This window comes from Elephantulus edwardii, unplaced genomic scaffold (assembly GCF_000299155.1).
Source record: "Elephantulus edwardii isolate Elephantulus edwardi_28Jun2011 unplaced genomic scaffold, EleEdw1.0 scaffold00152, whole genome shotgun sequence".
NCBI classification, from domain to species: domain Eukaryota; kingdom Metazoa; phylum Chordata; class Mammalia; order Macroscelidea; family Macroscelididae; genus Elephantulus; species Elephantulus edwardii.
The window spans coordinates 1,797,679-1,816,499 of record NW_006399902.1 but is presented as its reverse complement, the minus strand read 5'-3'; positions in this window follow the sequence as shown (position 1 = coordinate 1,816,499).

Genomic DNA, 18,821 nt, shown 5'->3' with positions numbered 1-18,821 from the left:
TTTTTTTGAGTTATGGTACTGGAGAAAAATATTTAACATACCATGGACTTCCAAGAGAACAAGCAGATATTTTCTGGAGAGGGTGAAACTAAGTTGCTCCTTGGAGGTAAAGATTTTGAAGCTCCTTCTGACATATATTGGACATACTGCTAGGAGGGAACCAGTCCATGGAGAAGGACATCATACTTGAAAAGGTACAAGGACAGTACAGGAGAGAAACACTCAAGACTGACACAGTAACTGAGATAATGGGGTAGGTGTGTTGGAGACAGTAAGACTGTCTTGGGATACAGCACGGTTCGGAACTATGTTGCATAGGGTTGCTATGAGTCACAGTCGACTCAATGGTACATAACAACAAAACCCCCTTCATGCCTAGTATTTCTAGGGCCCATTCCTCTCTAAGTGGGTTACAGGATGCAGGAAGACATAGATTGGCACAGAAGGAGCAGGCTAGAGGAGAAACCTGGACCTCTCACTCCCCTCCCTAACCCAGCCACAGCCATCATTCATCATAAAGGTCTATTCATTTCCTGGTGCTGCTGTAACAAAATTTCAAATAGGTGGATTTAAAGAACAAAAACAGCTGCAAAATAGGGTTCCAGCTGCATTGATTACTTCTGTGTGCCTTTTCGCCACTTTCTGACTCTGCTAACAATCTCTGTGCCTCCTCTGTTGCTTATACATACATGTGCCTCCATCGTCATGACATCGCCCCTGTATCTGTTTTCTCTCCACCCCCTCTTCTTTTTTAATAGTAACGTTGGCTGGCAGCGCTTTTGGGGTATTCCAGAGTCCCACTGACCACCCCAAGGTGGCGCCTCTGTAGCTGTTAGACTCCATCAGTGGTTCTGTGGGACAAAAATGGCGAGTCTCCTCCCAGGAGATTTACAGCCCACGAAAACCTGTGGAGGGCCAGCTATGAGTCAGTTCTGACTGGGCCACAATGAGCTCAGTTTGTCTTAACAGCTTAGGGCACTTCTTTGCTAACCTAAAGGTCATGCCTATGGTGGTGTGTATCAACCAATGGTTCTGTGGAAGAAAGAGGGGCAATCCCCTTCTAGGCCATTTACAGCCTCAGAAACACAATGGTTCAGACCCTATATTGAGCTCCTAGTATAATGACCTTATTTAAATATCAAAAGAACCCCCCACACACACACAAAGTTGTATTCACAGGTCCAGAGGTCAGGATTCCTACAACTTCTGAAAGGGACACACTTTCAGCTCACAACAAGGGGAGAGTATAAGGATTCTCTCATCTTGCTTCTACCTGAGAAAGCAGATTGGGGTGGGAACAAAAGCAGGAAAATGCCTTGGCAGGAAAAACAGTCTGAACAAACATCCCCCTCACAAAGGCAGAGCCTGAAGAAAAGAGCTCAGTTGCTCAGTTGGGTCCCTAGGCGCCAGCCCACCTCCATGTGTGACAACCCTTCAAGTCTCCCACAGAGCGTGCTCCAAGGGGGTTGTTTTTTCTCTGTTTGATGAAGTGTAATTCATTTAAGGCTCTCTGGTGGTTATTTCATGTTTCCAACACATGCTTTTCATGGGGAGATCAATTCCAAGAAAATACCTAGAGTCTGTGGAAATTAAATCTATTAGCAAGTGGCCATTCGCTAAAGGAAAGGGCTCTCGACTATGACCAAGAAGTGAGGAAACTGACAGGGCTGCTCTGCTGGGAAGGCTGGTATGGAATTTACAAAGCGGTATCACGAGTTTGCGTATTTTATGTTTTCCCCACTGGCAGAAATTAAACATCATTTCTTAGCTCAGAGAAGATGATTAAAGGACATTGAGCACAGACTTGAGTCTGCCTTATGGGGTGGACGGTGGGTGGGGCTACCAGATCACCTCTGAGGAAGGGATGTCTGTTCCTGTCAGACCAGGAATACTTGGGGGAACAGAAATATCACATGTGCAGGAAGTGAGAGGGAGAAAACGCAAGGAACCTCCCCACCCTATTGGCCCACCTAAAAGAGAGTGGGAGAAGTGATGAAGGCCTGAGTCAGCTGAACTTCCAGAAGTCACATAGGAACGGGGGTGGGAAGAGGAGAAAAAGCAGTGACCCCTCCCCCCCCTTCTAGAATATCAAACCAAAAGTCATAGTCATTGGTATAAAGTGAACAGGCTCATGGCTGATCCTCCAGATGGTTTTAAGAGGTTAAAAGAGTATGTGAGGAGATTGCCCTTTTCCCTCCCTCTTGAGTAGCTGGTGGATTTGAACCACACATACCTTTTGAAGGTCACAGAGGAAGGACAGAACCCAGTTCAGGCCAAGAAAGATAGTGTATTGAGGAGTAACTGCCGGGCTGACTCTAAAGTAGAGACCAGCAGCTACTTAAAGTTGGAGTGGAGTCTTATATTTTCTTACAAGGAAATTGGGGAGTTAGGATGTTCACAGCTGATAAGAGAGCAGGTCGGAGTTATAGTTATTCCTGGGAAAGGGAGGCAGAATCGTTTTGCAGTGCTAACTGAGATAAACAGAGCTGCAGCTGCTGCTTTGATCATACTCTGGTTATTCTGGGGAAAGGGAGGGAGAGCAACTCCGTGGCCCTAACACCTTTGGGTAAGGGAGCTCTGGTGGCTTAGTGGTAAGGAGTTGTGCTGCCAACTCAGAAACATGGAGTTTGGATCCACCAGCTTGGACAATCTTCTCTCATGTGATTTACAGCTTCTGAAAACCCACTGGAGGGTCAGCTATGAGTCACTTCTGGCTGAATGGTACACAACAACAACAACAAAAAATAAAATACAACAAACCACCGAGCCATCTTTGTGTCAGTAGTACAATTCCTTTCCACTAGGCCACGAGCGCTTCCTCTAGAACATAAGGAAAGGAGTAATTTCCAAATCTTCAGAGATTTCAAAGGGGCCAGTTTCTAAAGCCGGATCTGACATCAGGATTTCCCCAATAAATATAAAATATTGGCCTAGTATTTGTTCCTAGATACTGGCAGTTTAATATATGACCAGCTTATGCTAAATGCTTTCCACATATTACCTCATTAAACCTCACCATTACTCGAGAACACAAATCATGTGGTAAACAGCATTCTCATCTCCAGCTGACAGTTGAGGAAACCATGGCTCAGAAAGGCAATGCCGTTGTTCTGTTCTAGGTCATCCTCATATTATGCCATTCAACAAGCTATCCCCTGCCTGCACTCATGGGGACCTCACTACCTTCCAGGACGGTCCATTCATTCTCTGGACAGCTTTGTCTCCAGGCCATAAGGAAGAGAGCTACCCCTTCATCCCTACAGCATTTTTCTTTTCCAGTTCTGATCGCCCCATTTTCTTCCACATTGCTCATCACACGTCTTCCACAGCATTCACTTGGCTGACCCAGTTCAAGATCCCATATCCTTCTCCATTGTCTGACAGAGTTGAAGGCAGTTCTTCAAGCAAGAACTTATAGCAAGATGAGTGTTAATTACATAATTGCGAGGATAATTGCAGTGGAATTAAGAGTAACATTATACCATTCAACACGTGAAGTTCCCCAGCCTGAAATGTAACCTCAAGCTCAGCCAGAAAGCCCAGAGCCCACACTGTGAGCGAGCAGGTGTGCACGGTGCAGGGAGATCACACCTAGAAATGAACAGCTGGGCTTCTCTTTGTGCTAGGAACATCAGGTCAGAATCAGAGGCGTTCCCTCCAGCCTGTGCCAGGTTCCTCCAGCTTACGCTGACACATAACAGAGGGATCTATCCCTCCATGTTTAAACATAGAGAGCTCAGTTAGTTTTCTAGTCTCTTGTCCATGACATACATCCTGTCTTGAGCCAAAACATGGAGGGAGAGGAGCTGGAAGTTAACTTTCCAGATGCCCATAATTTGCAGGGAAAAGAAACAACACTGCCTGCTGATGTGAGATGCACCCAGCGAGTGGGGACTCACTGCCCTTAGATCGGACAGATCCTGAGGGCAAAGCCTCGTATGAGCTTGAAGGCCCAGGGGTAGTCTATCAGCACGCCTGTGCCTCGATTTCCTCACCTGAGAATTGGGCCAGTAACAACCTGACAGGAATGGTTTTCTTTTCAGAATCAAATGTGATCTTCAGCATAATAACCCCAAGGAGGACCATTGCTTCATAAATCAGTGGTGAGGGAGGGGTCATAAGATAGGATAAGATGTTGGAAGCTGTGAACATGACTTGCTACTTCTTCTCTTATCCTGTTCTTGAACCTGGCACATGGCTGATCACCTGTTGTACAGAATTCTTTCTTTTGTCCCCAGAGAAAGGGCTGGTTTACCCAATGCACATCTAGAAAGCACCTCTTCCAGACACTCTCCGAAATCTCTCTGGTGTTATCTCCACTCAATCTACATCTGTCTCCAAATCTTCCTCCTCACATTCCCTGTGCCCACCCTACTGGGGATAGACTCACTCCAGAGGCCTGGAGTCATCTCTTCCACTCAGCTGTGAGTGAACCTGGTGGTTTGGGGGACCAGGTAATGGCCACCTCTGTGTTGTTCAAGATACCAGGCATGTGGCAGGATCTGGGAGAAGGATGAGGAGTGCAGAAGTCAGGAAAGACAGCTCTGCTCTTCTGTGCATTGTGAACTTAACTCTATTCCAACATTTAATCTTCACAGCTAGCCTGTGAGGTGACAATCCTCTCCTCCATTTTGTTGTTAAAGAAACTGATCTCAAAGGTAACTTGACCCAGGACTCAGGGCTGTATGTTACTCGGCCAAGATTTAAATCAAGGTCTGTTTGGTTCCTGAATGCTCTGATTTGCTTTTTACCTCATTGCTCTGTGTGGGGTCATGGAGAATGCTCTACTCACAGAGCTGTAATTAAGGTATTACAGAATTCTGGAGTAGTCGATTTGGGAGGGCTCTGAAAACAGACCACCCAGGAGAGAGAGGCAGTGAAGCTGTGAGGAGGAACCTCTCTGTGTCACTGGGCCAGAGTCTCAACTCTCCTGCCATCAGCTGTGTGATTTTGGGAAAGTCACTTAACTCTTCTGAATTTTATTTCGTCGCCTGGAAGCACAGGCACCATCTAGTTGAATTTCTGAGAGGTATGTAATGTGTATGAGGCCAGTGAAAGTGCCCAGTACAAGGCTTGCCTTTGTGAAGGTCACTGATATGATGTGGAGAAGACCCAGGGGTCCTACTGCCTGAACTCTGACCCTCCCACCTGAACCCCTGTTTTAGCGACTGAAACCAGCATCCCTTCTGTCAGAACCAACAAAGAACCATGTCAGGCGTGGTGCCTTCCTTGGCCAGGTGTCCCTTCACGAGCATGCAAAGACTCAGCTCAGCAACGAATTCTTTCCTGGCAGTCTCCCTCCCACTGAGATTCCATGTCATCCTACAAGAGTCTCTCATCTATCTGTGGAGAGTTTGTAATGGCAGGAGGGGTCCCCCTGGGGACTATCACACATCCTCATAATGACATCCATTAGTCTGTCTGACATCAATACTGTTCTCAGGTTAATATGTTTAACTTAATGAGGCATTTCGTTGCTGTTAAAAAAACCCCTGAAGAAGCGTGTTTTCTCCCAATGAACTAAACTGATGAATAGATTAATTCTTGATTTGAACAAGCTAAGAAAAGGAACCTAGCTGGCTTCATATTCTTCTTCCATTATGGGTTGGGCATAAATTAATTTGGGCTAAACTGCATGGAAGGACCAGGAAGCAGCTCACCGCTCAGCTCTGTGATTTGTCCTCTGTTTGCTTGCTTGTTTCCCACTCTCCCTCCTAGCTCTAAGGATAATGAGGAGAGAAAAATATGGCCAGCCAGAGAGGGTGCCTCCCATGGCAGCAGAGGCAGTGGCTGCAGTGGACAGTTGCACTGTCTGAATAGCACAAATCTTCTGTCTTTTGTTATCAGCCCCGTGGGATTCGGCACTGAAGTCCGAGTATCCAGCACCACCAGTACACGGCCATGACTGAGTGAAATAGACGTTTGCTCAACAAATTATGGCTCTTAATGCGGCTGTTGGGGAGACCCAGGTTCAATTCCTGGCCTGTGTACCTCAAACTCAGCCACCACTTAACTACCAGTGGAGGCTTGTACGTTGCTGTGGTAGTAAGAGTTTCAGTAGACCTACAAACTGAGGTAGACTTGGAAGAAAGGCCTGGGAACTGACTTCCAGAAATTAGCTCATGAAAACTCTATAGAGTACCATGATGATTGAATTGTCCTTCTGCATGGAAAACATTCTTCATGTATAAGATTGCCGTGAGTTAGCGGCCATCTGGATGGGAGATAATAGCATCATTATTAGCCAGAGAATCATATAATGTCAAGGAGGAAAGGACGGTGATGTGAGTGGACTCAATGACTCTTGGGGACCTGAAAGGCCAGTTCCTTGGTGATAGGATCAGAGGCTACTCCTTTGTTAGGCAGGGCCCTCTGAAGACTTCCAGACATTCTAGCAATATATTCCTTCTTTTTTCTTTACAATGGCCTATCAGGTCATGTCAATTCACTGTTTGCCTCAACACTAAAGAAACAGGGAGGAATTCAGCACTCCCATGGCCCCCATCCTGCTTGTTCAATGACCAGCATTCCCTCTGAGAGCAAGGCCAGCCCAGCAGGCACAGATAGCTGTGAAATCAAGGAGCCCAGCTGGGCAGCTTCAGCAAGAATCTAGGTAGAAGATACTAGCAGAAGCCTAACCACATTGGTTTTTTTCCCAAAAGCCCCCAGAACGGTGCCTAGCATGCAGCAGGCCCTCAGGAGATGATAGCTGGTGTGCTCCAGATATAAATGGTGCTGAGAAATCTGAAACACAGTCTTACTGTATGCAGCCTCTCCAAGGAGATGAAATAGACAAACTGTCTGGCTGCAAAGAAAATTTACTGATGATGAGGTGCTAAAGGTAAATCCTTCACCAAGGTCTTGGCAGCAGTGGAGGAAGACAAAAGGGCAGGATTAGATAGGTGATAAAACACGAACATCTCACACATTTAACATGGGCTCTGATGACGCATATTCAGGGTATTTTGAAGGGAAAAGTAACCTTTAAAGGCCACGTTCTCTTATCTCAATTTGAAAGAATTTAGTTTAGGAGTCAACGTGTGTATGCAATGATTTGAATTCTCCCAAATGAAGCTCTTTCTTCCTGTTACACACTCTTTTGATAAGATTTTAACTAGATGTAATTACATCAATAGCGTGTTATGTTCACGTGGGCAGGAGATCACATGCATTTCTCTGGAGGTGAAACTGACAACCACTTTGGGCCAGTGAATGTGGCTTTTAAGTGTGTGCGTGTGTTGAGTGGGAGGAGATTCCAGGAAGAAAAGACAGCCCCGGGGCAAATTAGTCTCCCACATTTTCAAAGGCAGCCATTTCTTGTTATTTAGCCACGTTTTTAGGGAATGTTTCTGGCAGAGATTTCAGACATGAGGCCAAACGTCATGCCAGAGAGAAGAGAGGGAGCCACATTAGAGCAGAGGCCTCGCTGGGTGGCTGTCCCACAGGCTGGCTGAGCTCCCCAGCGAGAGAAAGGAAGCATTGAGCCCATTGGCCTCTAAGGTTTCTCCTGAGTTAAACATTGTAAGTGAAGCCAAGATGAAGGATGACAAACAAAGAGGTAAAGGAAAGGTGAAGAGAGGGAGCAGTCTGTTGAGTTTACAAATGTTTAATCAACAAACGTGAGCAAGAAGTAACCCAAGATGCCAGTTTGGCTTGCTTCAGTTAGAACGGTGTGCTGGAGTTGAGAGAGATAATTTGGCCTCATCTCAACTCCAAGCTCAGTGAAGTTCTCTTTGGAGCTTGTAACGGTTGTTGTGTACCATGGAGTCAAAACTTAGCCATAGCTGACCCTTTGGTGGGTTGTCAGAAGCAGTTTAATTGCATGCAAGGGGATTGCCCATCCTTCTCCAGCAGAGCAGCTGGTGTGTTCAAACCATGGGCCCTCAGGATTACAGCACAGCTCCTTATCCCTAGGCCACCAGAGCTCCAGGGGGAACATTTAGCTCAGGAAGTCCTAAGGAATTATGATTCCCACACTGCTTCCCTCCAATAGGCTTATGAACACATCACTAGTAATAAGTTAACACATAAAAATAAAATACAATTCATTATTACCAACACATAACCAACTCATAGCTGACCCTCCAGTATGTTCCTAGAGATTGTAAATCACACAGGAGGAGTCTGCCAATCTTTCTCTTGAAGAATAACTGGTGAATTTAAACCACCTCCTTTGAGTTGGGAGTTTAACTCGTTACCCACAGACCACCAGAGCTCCAACTAGACTTACTGCAATGGGGAAATTTGCTGTCAAGGACTTCTCCAAAGTGTCAAAGGGCAAGAAAGTGAGTTGAAAGTCTAAGATGCACCTGATACAAGCCATAGTCTTTTCAATTGTTTTCTCTACATCTTAAAGTTAGACAACGAATAAGAATAACAGAGGAAGAATTGATGCTTTTGAATTGTGGTATTGGAGAAGAGTACTAAAATCTCATGGCTAGCCAAAGAAGTAACAAGTCTGTCGGAGGAAGTGCACCCAAGGGTGTTCCTTAGAGGCAAGGATGCTGAAACTTTGTCTTACATACTTTGGGCATGTTATCAGGAAGGTTGCCCTTGGAAAAAGTTCTCATGTTTGGAAAGAGGGTCAGTGAAAGAAAGGAAGAGTCTCCATAAGATGGACTGACAGATTGGCTGTAACCATAACAATGGGCTAGAGCTTGTCAGAGATTGTGAGGAGGACACAGGATCGCCCAGGTTCAGATCTAATCCATAGGATGGCTAGGAGTTGTAGTTGACTGAATGGCACCTAAAAACAACATATAAATAAAATATCAGAGTTCATGACTTCTACCTAAACCAATATACAACCTCATGATGTTGGGGTGGTACTGTCAGGTGCCACTGAGAACCACTCATAATGACCCTGCGAATGACAAATCAGAACCCCATCCTATCCTGTGCCATCTTCACAATCTTACACAATCAGACCCTTTGCTGCAGTCACGGTGTCAATCCACCTGGTTGAGGATCTTCCTTTCCTTTGTCATACTCTCAACCTTTCCAAACATGATGTCCCTCTCTGAGGAAGAGCCTCTCCTAACAACATGCCCGAAGTGTGTGAGATGAACCTCTATCACCTTTGCCTCCAAGGAGCATCCTAGCTGCACCTTCTCCAAGACACATCTGTTTGTTCTTTTGGCAGTCTATAAGACGATATTCGGCACTCTTCTCCAATATCACAGTTGAAAGGTATCAGTTCTTCTTCTGTCATCTTTATTCATTGTTCAGCTCTCAGCAGCATTGTTGTTGTTATTGTGTACCACTGTGCTTGAGCCAACCCATATTTGACCTTCCTGTGGGATTTTAGAGGCAGTTAATCACGTGGGAGGAGATTGCCTTTGGGATTGCAGCACACATCAAGTGATTGAACTAAGCAGTATAGCAAGTGATTAAAAAGACCATGGTCTGAATCAAGCACACTTAAGTCCTCAAACTAACGTCATTGCTCTTAAGTAATTTGGAAAGATTCCTGACTGCAGACTTTCCCAATACACTGTGTCTTCTGGTCTCCTGACTGCTGGTATGTGAGATGAAGGTCAGCCATTCTTGTCTCCAAGGAGTATTCTGGCTTCACCTTTTCTAAGACCTATCTGTTCTTTTGGCAGTCCATAGGATGTTGAGTATTTTTCTCTAACACCACAGCTCAAGGGCATCAATTCTTCTTCTGTCATCCTTATTCATTGTCTAGCTCTCGGATGCATAGTGAGTGCCTGGAAAAGCCATAGCCTTAATCACATGCACCTTAGTCCTCAAACTGACATTGTTACTCCTCAATCATTTGGACAGTTCCCTAACTGCAGACTTTCCCAGTGCAATATGTCTCCTGATGTCCTGATTGTTGGTATCAAGGGTAAGATGAAGTCATTAACAGTTTTAATCTTTTCTCCATCTATTATGATGTTACCTATTGGTCCATTGGTGAGAATTCTTGTTGTATTGGTTTGTTTTCTTTTTGTTGTTGTTGTTGTTGCTTTTTACATTGAGATGTAATCCATATTTAAAGCTGCAGTGTTTGATTTTCTGTTACCATGTGTTTCAAGTCCTCCTCATTTTCAGCAAGCAAGGTTGTGTCATCTGCATAATGCAGATCTTCCTCAGATCCTGATGGCACATTTTTCTTCATAGAGTCCAAATTCTCAAATTATTTGCATACAGATGGAATAGGTATAAAGAGACATCATGATGTTGTTGTTGTTGTTATGTGCCGTCGAGTTCTTGCGATTTATAGCGAACCTATGCACAACAGCCCTAAATCCTGCTCTATCCTGTGCCAATCACAGTGCTTCTGACACACACATCCTGATTACAGCAGTCACTGAATCAATCCACCTCATAGAGGGTCTTCGTCTCCTACGCTGTCCCTCCACCCTCCCAAGCTTGATATCTCTCTCCAAAGGACGTGTCACTCCTTAATACATGCCCAAAGTATGTCAGACAAAGCCCCATAATCCTTGCCTCCAAGGAGCAGCCTGGTTTAACCTTCTCCAGGATCTGTTTGTTTTCTTGGCAGTCCATGGTACGTTCAATACTCTTCTCCAGCACCACAGCTCAAAGGCATCAATTCTCCTTCTATCCTCCCTAGTCATTATCTAACTCTCTGATGCATAACAAGTGATTGCGAAGACCATAGCCCGTATCAGATGTACCGTAGTCTCTCCAGAGTGACACCATTGCTCTTCAGTACCCCAGAGAGGTCCCTAACAGCAGACTTTTCCATCACAATACAATTTTTTATTTCCTGGCTGTTGGTGCCAAGAGTGTTGACCGTGGAGCCAAGCAAACTAAAGTTGTTAACAATCTCGGTCTCTTCACCATCCATCCTGATGCTGCCAATGTCTTCTTGACATTGAGCCTCAATCCATACTGAAGGCTGCTGCTCTTGATCCTCTGAAGCAAGTGCATCAGGACCTCAGTTTCAGCAAAGCAGGGTTGTGTCATCTGCATAACGCAGATTGTTAATAGATCTTCCACCAATCCTAATGCCACACTTCTCCTTATAGAGCCCAGCCTCTCGGATAATCTGTTCTGCATACAGCTTGAAAAGGTATGGAGATAGGACACATCCCTGGTGTATACCTTTCCCAATTTTGAACCATGCAGTGTTGCCCTGCTCCGTTCTGACGAATGCCTCCTGGTCCAAGTATAGGTTTCTCATTAGCATGATCAAATGTTCTGAGATTCCCATTATTCTCAGAGTCAGCCACAGTTTGTTATGATCCACACAGTCAAATGCCTTTGCATAATCAATGAAACACAAATAAACATTGCTCTGGTATTCCCTGCTTTCAGCTAAGGTCCATCTAACATCAGCTACAATAGAAAATATGCATGCTGTTCCTGATTTTATACTTGGCACCAGAATTGACACTCATGGAGTGAGAGTAGCAGTCAAGAAATTCAAAGACATATTGCATTAGACAAATCTATGGTCAAAGACTTCTTTAAAGTGCTAAAGAGTAAGCATGTCAGTTTAAAGACTAAGGTACCCTGCCCCAAGGCATGATCTTTTCAATTACTTAATATGTATGTGAAAGCTGAACAATGAATAAAGGCTGAAGAAGATTTGATGCCTCTGAACTGCAGCATTTGCTGAGAGTATTGAACATCCCATGGACTGCCAAATGAACAAACAAATTTGTTTTAGAAGAAATGTAGCCAGAGTGCTTCTCAGAGGCAAAGATGATGAGACTTTGTCTCATATAATTTAGGAATATGCACAGGAGGGGTTATTGGAGGTAGACTTATTAACAACCTATGTTATGCAGATGACAGAATCTTGCTTGCTGAAACTGAAGAAGACCTGAAGCACTTGCTGCAGAAGGTCAAGGATCGTTGTCTTCAATATGAATTGAAACTTAAAATCAAGAAGATGAAGATTCTCACCACTGGGCAAATTTGGAAGCACCATGACTGATGGAGAAGAGATTGAGGTTGTTAGTAATTACAACTTGCTCGGCTCCACAATCAACAATCTTAACACCAACAGTCAGGAAATAAAAAAAATGAATTGTGCTGGGAAAAATCTGTTGTCAGGGACTTCTCTAGAGTATTGAATAGCAACAATGTCAGTCTAGAGACTAAGGTGCACCAAATCCAGACCATGGTTTTCTCAGTTGTTATGCATCAGAGAGTTGGACAATGAATAAGGATGACAGAAGAAGAATTAATGCCTTCAAATTGTGAACATACCATGGACTGGCAAGAAAACAAGTCTGTTTTGAAAAGGGTAAAACCAACTTTCTCCTTTAAGGCTAGAATCTTGACGTTCTGTCTCACATACTTTGGGCACGTGCCCAGGAGAGACCAGTCCTTGGAGCAAGACACCATTGCTTGGAAGGGTGGAGGGATGGCGTAGGAGAAAAAGACCCCAGATGAGATGGAATGACACACTGACTGGGGCAATGGGGGTTGGTAGGTCAGAATTAGTGAGACTGGCTCAGGACAGGACAGGATTCAGAGCTACTGCACATAGGGTCTCTATGGGTCCCAGATGACTCATAAGGTGGCATATAACAACAACAATAACAATCAGGAGAGGCCAGTCTTTGGAAAAGCATAAAGAGAGGAAGACCTTCATCAGGGATGATTGGTATAATGTCTGAAAGAATGAGCTTAAACACAGTAGAGATTGTGAGGATGGCACTGGATGAGACGATTTGATCTGATGTACACAAGGTCCCTATGATGTGGAGTGAATGGCACTTAAGAATAGCAACAATAATCTTCAGTGTCTTGTTTATGCTTCCCCATAGTCCCAGACTACAAGAGTGGACCAATCTGAATCACTTAAAAACAACATAGAGTCATAGGAAGTTGATATTCTTATCTACGTTTCATGAATGCAGTACCTGAGGTAACAAACAAGATCTACCCTGGGTCACATGATTGATAAATCATTGGAAAGAATAGGATTTCTGGTCTCTGACTCCAGATCCCATGTTCCCAAACTACGTCAGGGAGACTCCTGAATTCTAAATATAGAAAATGTTGAAAGTGATCTGAGATCGGTACTGCGTCCTTCAAATCTGCAGTTGGCAGTTATTGCAATGAGATTGGCAGAAAGCTGACATCTCACTCCTGGCTGCTAGTAGCACCAACCTCAACCTCTTTCCACTGAGTAAACAAAAGGAGGAAATAGTTAGAGAATAGTTCACTTCTGAGTGTCAATCATGTAGACCTCACTCTTCTATGAGGGAAAAATGAGACTAAAGACAGGAGGTGCTGGATAAGTTCAGACTTTTGGTTTCATGGCTAGAAAAAATTGACTGGAAAAAAACTTCTTGAGCCTTAAATTACAGGGAAGCATCTCATCCCTTCCTCTACATTTAGTCAGTAAACTCCCAGAGAGTAAAGTTTGTAGATTTGTTGCTGATTGTTGACTCTTAACGACCCTATGAACAACAAACACATCTGAACCTTGACCTGTTATGTGGCATCCTTATCATCTCTGACATACTTCAGGGCATTGCCACCATCACTGTGTCAATGCATCTCATTGAGGGTTTTTCTCTACTTCACTGACCCTCCACTTTTCCAAGCATGAATCTCCTTTCCAAAATAAATCCCCTTCTAACAATAAACCCAAAGTATATGAGGTAAAGCTTTGCCATCCTTGCATCTAAGGAGAACTCCAGCTCCAAGGCCTAGTGATTGGCAACCAATGAAATAATTGTCCATACCGCAGGCCCATCCCTGAGATCAGGAGTTCCAGAGAAAGGATTCCTGAGAGAGAAGTTCAGACCTGTTTATGGAAGATGGACCTGGTCTGCTGCAGAGGAAGCAAAGAGAATGCATCTTCCTAGGGCCTGTACGTTTGTTCTTTCTATCCATCTCTACCCTTCTTAGCCTTTTTTAACCTCACTCCATCATTCCAAACTCGGTGTCTTAAACACAGTATGTGCTCAGTAAGATCAAAAACAGCTCAGCAAAAAAGTACATCATAACTCTCCAACCAAGATAAAGCAAATACCAGTTCATCAAGTCTCCATTCTGATTTCCTGACCCTCTCAAATTAGAATTCATTCACGGAGATATGTGTTCCATTTCTGCTGACACTTTTCAAATCTGTAAAAGTATAGCTTGTTACCTTAAATGTGAGGGAGAGACAAGCAGAAGTTGATTATTTGTTTTCCCCCTCTAGGTTGTTACCAATTCTGAAAAAGAAACTCTTGGTCAAACATGGACTAGATGGCGAGAGATGAATGTTAAGCTAAAAGTCAATGTGAAGAAAGTGTGTAATTTGTGATCCTTTCTTTTTCTTACCCTTGTCTTTGTTATGCAGTGCATGCATAGTGAACATTCCACACAAAGGGAGGCCTTTAACAGACAGAGATTTTTTTTTCTCTAGTTTAGGAGGCTACTATTGTTTTTGTTGTTGTTTTGCACTGACCATCCAGGAGGTTTTCAGAGGCAGCAAATCTCATGGAAGGAGATTGCCCATCTTTCTTTGGCAAGTAACCGCTATACAAAAGCTACGTGCCCTCTGGTTGGCAGCACAACTCTTTTTTGGAGACATTCCTGTGTCTTTGATTTTTACTTGGATCTAGGAACTTCTTCATGTCAGAACCTCAGGTCCAAATGGCACATTTCACTCCTAACTCTTCTGTCTCCATGGTAAAAAGATCTCCCTTCTCTGGCCACTTTCACTTTTCATCCAATCAGAACTGACTTGAGTATCACATCCCACTTAGTCCTTTTACAACTGATGACCACACCAGATCACACCGTGGGGTGACTTTATAATCACAGTTGCCAAATTGCATGACTACAACATGCCAGACCACTAAGAGTCATTGTTCAGCCAAGGTGATATATTTTGAGGGAACTTAATTAAAATTTTTTGTGACACTTTGCTTGGTACCTGTGAATCCATGTTTGCTCCACCAGACAAAAACACCACTGTTCTCCCTGCAGCTTGAGACACACTGCCATCCTGCCTGAATGCCTTGATGTCTCTCAGTTTCCTGAAACTTTTCACTTGTCACTAAAACTCTGTTTTTATTTCTAGCAGCGTGCAAGTTTGGTATTTCATGATGACATTTCTTGATGGTCACAAAGGGATACTGAAAATGAATTTACTTCTGTAGCTTCCAGGAGAGTGAGAAAAAGAGGTTGGCTCTGGTACAGGCTCCCCTGAGTCCTGCTGCTTTCACAGGATCTCAGGAGACACAGCAAGGTAAAATGGATCTTTCTCTCTCTTTGTGTAAGAAGTTCCATAGTTTATGGAAAGATTTAACAAATTCTCTTTTTCTCTCTTTCTAATGGAACACAAGTTCTTATGGTTTTAGGTTGTATATGATTATTGCTTAAGGATTTCAGAACCTTTTTTTTTAAGTCACATGCCCAAACCATGCAGATTTCCTTTCATAAGGATATTATCTGATCCTGAGAAATTGAGAACTCTGACCTTTTGTTTGAAAGACTTTCAAAGCTAACCCTATGCTTCTTTTGAGAATATGGGAAATGCCAAATCTCAGAATGACAGGAAGCTTCCTCTGAAGCCTCACATTCTTTGCATAAACAGGCATTTTGGTTCTTTGGCAAGTTTATTTTTGTCTGGTGGATGTGACATAACTAAAAGCAGCTTGGACGAGTGGCCACTTTGGTGAACATTTGATCCTTCTGAGTTAATTTTTCTGCACAGCAAATTGGAACAGAAGACACCCCAGATTAGAGGTTTCAATGAGACATTTATGCTGATTGGCATGCTGAGGCCTTTGAAAACATCAAAGCAGTGAAATAATTTTTCTGCAAGATACTATATCTGAATTGACTAAACAGACTAAAGAATTGCAGAATGTGGTTTCTTAATTAACTAAACAAAATAAAGAGCTACAGAATCAGAGCTCTGCTGTACTCACAGCTCCCTCCTCAGCTCCAGCTCCCTTTGCCTTGCTGTTGTCAGATGCTTCTGGTGCTTCTCTACAGCCTCTTCTGCTTTCTTCCCCTTCTGAAAAGTCTCTGTGCTTCTTTTCTTCCCTGAAGAATCTATTAACTATTCAAAGCCAGAAAATCCAACACCTAATTTTAAAATATCCTTTAAGATTTGCGCCAAAGACAATACCACTGTGTGAGTTGTATAAAAATTGGGCTTTTTGCCACATTCTCATGAGCGAGTAGAACTAACATTCTTTTTTTTCCTCTCTCTCTCACTGAAAGATGAAGTGTGTACTTCCTGAAATCCCAGCAATGCCATGCCAAGAGCTTAGGAAGCAATAGAACCCTTTGGATATTTTCTGTCCTGGAAGCTTCCCAGACTCCTGTCCATAGCCTCATACCCAACCCAGAAAGGGTGGGAAGGGGAAAACATCAGGCCATGAACTTGAGGGTTGTCATAAAACTATTTCACACTAATACTTCACACTGTAACGTTACTGGTTACCAACTCAAGAAGGACTTAAGGTTTTGTTGTTGTTAGCTGTCGTTGAGTCAAGTACGACACCTAGGGACCCTATGAACAAAAAATCTGAACCCTGTTCTATCCTGTACCATCCTAACACACAAAAGCCCATTGCAGCAGTGTGTCAATCCACATGATTTAGCATCTTCTTCTGCTTCTCTGACCCTCCACCCTTCCGAGCATCATGTCCCTCTACAAGGAATAGCCCCTCCTAGCAACATGCCCAAAATATGTGAGATGAAGCTTCATCATTCTTACCTCAAAAGAGCACTCTGGCTGAACCCTCTCCAAAACATATCCGTTTGTTCTTCTAGCCGTCCATGGGATGTTCAGTGCTCTTCTCCAACACCACAGCTCAAAGGCATCAATTCTTTTTCTGCCATCCTTATTCATCATCCAGCTCTCAGATGCATAGCAAGTAATTGGAAAGACCATGGCCTGAATCAAATGTATTTTAGCCCTCCAACTGGCATCATTACTGCTCACCAATTTGGAGAGGTCCTTAACTGCAGATTTTCCCAGTGCAATGTGTCTCCTTACTTCCTGACTGCTGGTACCAAGGATGTTAAGAAGAACTTAGGATAGGGGATATTTTTAGTAGCAGTACCACGTTTCCTTGGATGTTTTGAAAGTGATTTACAGCAAAGGTAGCTTCTTATTTACTTGATAGTCATGTCATTAGAAGCAATGAGAAAAGTTATGGTTTGGTGGTAAATGGTAGGGCATCTTGGTGCTCTGGAGGATTTGGCTTAGTGTCCCATTACAGCTGGCTGCTATCAGTGAGGTAACTTTTGGTACAATAACTCAAGTCTAACTAGCTGTATGCCAGAGATGACACTCTAACTTGGTGTATGTATTTCCTTCTTAAACCCATTACTTTAAAAGACAATTGAAAGCATTGATATATTTTCATAGCAAGAAATAAAAATTTATCATTGATATTTAGATCTTTGGGCCAAAGCCCAAAGTACAGTGAAGTGAAATGGATTCACTGGGTTTGCTTTGTTTCCCTTTCTGTTTCTTTTTCACAACTTAGGTGGGCTCCAGTGAATACTGACAGGACATGCCGTCTTAAAAGTCAGTGTTAGGGAAAGGAAGCCCATTAGACTCTGGCAGAACCACATCTCAGAAATTACCCTTGTCCTCGTGCATTTGGCCCAGCAGGTAAGCATTGGTGAAACGTTTCCACATAGACATTTTAGACAGTGCTTATGATTGAAAATAAGAAAATGTCCTCCAACAAAATTGAAAGGGGTGCAGGCAGGGCTCCAGGCTTACTCTAGGCAAAGCATTTTCCAGGCAAATTGGCCCAGAGAAGGTGAAACTCCTCATCCTTGTAAAATTGTAATAAATGTTGTTGCTGTTAGATGCCATAGAGTTAAGTGTGACTCATAGTGACCCTATGAACAGCCAACCCAAAGAGAGCCTTATCCTATGTTGTCTTTATCGTCTCTGACACACTCAGACACATAGCTAAAGTCACTATCTGTCCATTTCATTGGAGCTTTTCCTTTCTTTCACTGACTCTCCATTTTTTCAAGCATGATATCTCTTTCCAAGGAATAGCCTTGCGTAGCTACATGTCCAAAGTATGAAAGACAAAACTTTACCATCTTTGCCTCCCAGGAGCACTCTGGATACACATTTTTCCAAGACATATTTTTTGTTCTTTTGGCAGTCCATGGGATAGTCAATAGTCTTCTCCAACATCACAATTCAAAGGCATCAAACCTTCTTCCAACATTCTTATTCATTGTCTAGCTCTCTGATGAGCACCAGGTGATTGAGAAGGCCATGGCTTGAATCAGACACACCTTAGTCCTTAAACAGATATCATTGCTCTTTAGCATTATGGAGAGGTTATGACAGAGACTTGCCCAGTGCAATATGTCTCCTAATTTCCTGATTATTGGTACCAAAAGTGTTGATTGTTGAACAAGCAAAATTATTTCATTGACAGCTTCAATCTTTTCTCCATTTATCATAATGTTGACTGTTGGTTTAGAAGTTTGGATCTTTGTTTTCTTGATGTTGAGATGTAATCCATACTGAAAACTGTAGTTCTTAATCTTCTGAAGCAAGTGTTTTATTTCCTCTTCACTTTCAGCAAGCAAAGTTGTAACATCTTCCTAACACAGGCTGTTGATGAATCTTCCTCCAATCTAGATGTTACATTTTTCTTCATAGAGTCCAGCTTCTCAAAGGTCTATATTGTATGTTCCATAAAAAAAAGAGAAATACTTATTAATAGTGCTTGAAGCTCCAAAGTAAGTATTCCTTGAGAATGGATTCCACAGGACAGGTTCCCCCCCCTTTTTTTTTATACTAGTTTATTTACAAAATTTGAATACATTGTTTTTCACACCAGATCTGGTGTAGGGGGAGGATTAATCACGGGGTCACACAATTTGATGGGGGGGGG